A 2,797-nucleotide genomic window follows, 5' to 3' on the forward strand; every position below is an offset into this window, starting at 1 on the left:
CTAGCCTTAAATCTTAAGCTTTTCTCTTCAAATAAAACTTGAAATAAAATGTTATGTGTATGAATTGTTTTTTACTTATTCATTATTGCATATCAAAATATTCCAAAACTTAGTGGCTTAAAACCAAAACAAAAATGTTTATTATCTCATAGTTCTGGCGCTCATGAATTAGTTGTCTAAAATCCCTGATCAAATTGAAATCTAGATGTTGGTCATAGATGTAGTCATCTGAGGTCTGAGTGATGATGGGAGATTCACTTCTAAGTTCACATAAAAGGGCCAGAAAACACATTTGCTTCCACCAAATTCTACACATGTGGTACAGAGTCAACCTAAGGAAAGTATTAAATAAATCTATAGTACTATTGTGTTAGGCTAGGTTGATAGAGAAACAAATCCAGTGACATTCATATATGTGTAGGAAAATGTTTTATATCAAGAAATAATTTATATCAAAAAAAACTCCCAGCCCAATCCAAAATAAGTCCATAAGTTCAATACTATTCCATGAATCCTTCTTCAGACACATGAAGCCACAGGCAATGATTCAGAATATAAGAATATCACACTCCATTGGGTGCAAATCAGGGTCAGCCAGTAGGAACGTGAAGGTTGAGAGAAAGAGAAAGAGATTGATTGGGATTGGGGAGGTGGGAATTTCCAGGATTCTCCTTATGAGAAGGCCATGCCTACAAGGAGTATGACAATCACACATACAGACTGTGACCTGCTTGACAAGCTAAACTCCACCCCTACACTTGAATATCTATTCGAATTGGCCATGAAATTATGTAACAACCACAAACTTCAACATATTAAAAAAGGATATACCACATATACTCCTGTATAAGCCAAGTTTTGTTTGTTTTCAATCTTTTATTTGGGGCTCTTACCACTCTTATCACAATCCATACACACACATCCATAGTGTCAAGCACATTTTTACATTTTTTACCTTCATCATCATTCTCAAAACATTTGCTTTATACTTGAACCCTTGGTATCAGCTCTTCATTTTTCCCCTCCCTCCCTGCCCCCCTCCCTCATGAACCCTTGATAATTTATAAATTATTATTATTTCGTCATGTCTTATACTGTCCAATGTCTCCCTTCACCTAATTTTCTGTTGTATGTCTCCCAGGGAAAGAGTTATATGTAGATCCTTGTAATCAGTTCCCCCTTTCTAACCAACCTTCCCTCTACCCTCCCGGTATCACCACTCTCACCACCTGTCCTTAAGGGTTCATCTGACCTGGATTCCCTGTGTTTCCAGTGCCTATCTATACCAGTGAACATCCTCTGGTCTAGCCGGATTTGTCCAGTAGAATTGGGATCATGAACGTGGGGTGGAGGGGCTTCTGGGGAGATGGTGACTGAGCAACACATACAAGAGGGGTTTCATAGAAATCAGCCCAGGAGAGTTACTAAGAGGAATCTCAACACTGCTGGGTTGCAGGGGGAGCATCATAAAGATAAGTGGGCACAGATCCACAAGGTTTTGAGGGGCTGGGTTTTTTTGGCTTACCACAGTGGAGGCTGGCTAGGACTTGACCTTAGCCCTGCCACTGTCTCGCCAGAAACAGACCACTCCCATTAGCCTGAGGCATTTATGCCTGCCCCACACCCAGTTAGGTGAGCTCCACCCTGTGCAGCTAGCCCAATCATGGGGAAAGTCCGGCTGTTTTTCACCAGGGGATACTCTGCCCAACTTCTTACCTGGGAAATAATGCCTGTGTGCCTGGGAGAGCTCCTGTTTTCCTCTGTAGTCCCACGTAACTCGGGGAACTTCCTCTTCCTACCTTAGTCCCTCACACAGCCAAAGGTAGCTCGACAAACATTCGCATATGATCCAAGCGGCTGCAGGAACCTTTTCCCAACCACTGCAGTGATCTACCAGGCCAGGGAAATTCAGCCCACCATTGACTGTGTCATACACAGAAGTCGGCAACCCACCAGCCTTCTGGGGCACGTCCCTGAGAGGGAAACTACAGAAGAATAATTTGGTAGACTAATTCCACAGTGAAATTGGCTATATGAAGTTCAAAGAAGCATTCCTACATATCTCCCAGAGAGAACCAGTGCTCCTCAACTCCCTGGAAAGTGGCACCTGGTTCCTCTAAAACAACGCAACACAAACAGCCAACAACCCCAATGATCTCAATGAAAAGACAGGAGAAACAAAAGGCAATGACATAAGAGGTCCTGAACATAATGATGTGCATAGAAGAAGCAGACATTGAGCTTCCATAGATAGAAATTTTCAGAATGCTGATTAGAGTCATAGAGGATATGAGGAAAACAATACAGAAAAAAGGGATGAAAAGATAGAGGAGATAAAATCCATAGACCAAAGGGAAATACAAGAGCTTAGAGAGAAGATAACAAAAACAATTAGCAGACACACGGACCTTGAGAATTGACTGAAAAAAAGCAGAGAACTGCACCAGTGACTTGGAGGACAGCCAAGCAGACTTTAAGAAACGTGAAAAAAAATCTAGTAAGATCATGAAAGAAGCTGAAGAAAAAGTGGGGGCAATGTCTGATGCTATGAAGAGGAACAATATTAGAATCATTGGATTACCGGAGGAAGACACAACAAATAATTCATCTGCAACAGTAGTAAGAGGATTCATGGAGGAAAACTTGCCCAGCTTAATGAATGAAAACAAGGCAACCATTCAGGGGGTTGAAAGAACACCAGCTAGACTATATCCCAAGAAGAAGTCACCAAGGCACATAATAGTTAAACGGTGCAACTTTGAGGAAAAGAAGGAAATCATGAAAGCAGCTAGGGAAA

This window comes from Tenrec ecaudatus, chromosome 4 (genome assembly GCF_050624435.1).
Source record: "Tenrec ecaudatus isolate mTenEca1 chromosome 4, mTenEca1.hap1, whole genome shotgun sequence".
NCBI classification, from domain to species: Eukaryota; Metazoa; Chordata; class Mammalia; order Afrosoricida; family Tenrecidae; genus Tenrec; species Tenrec ecaudatus.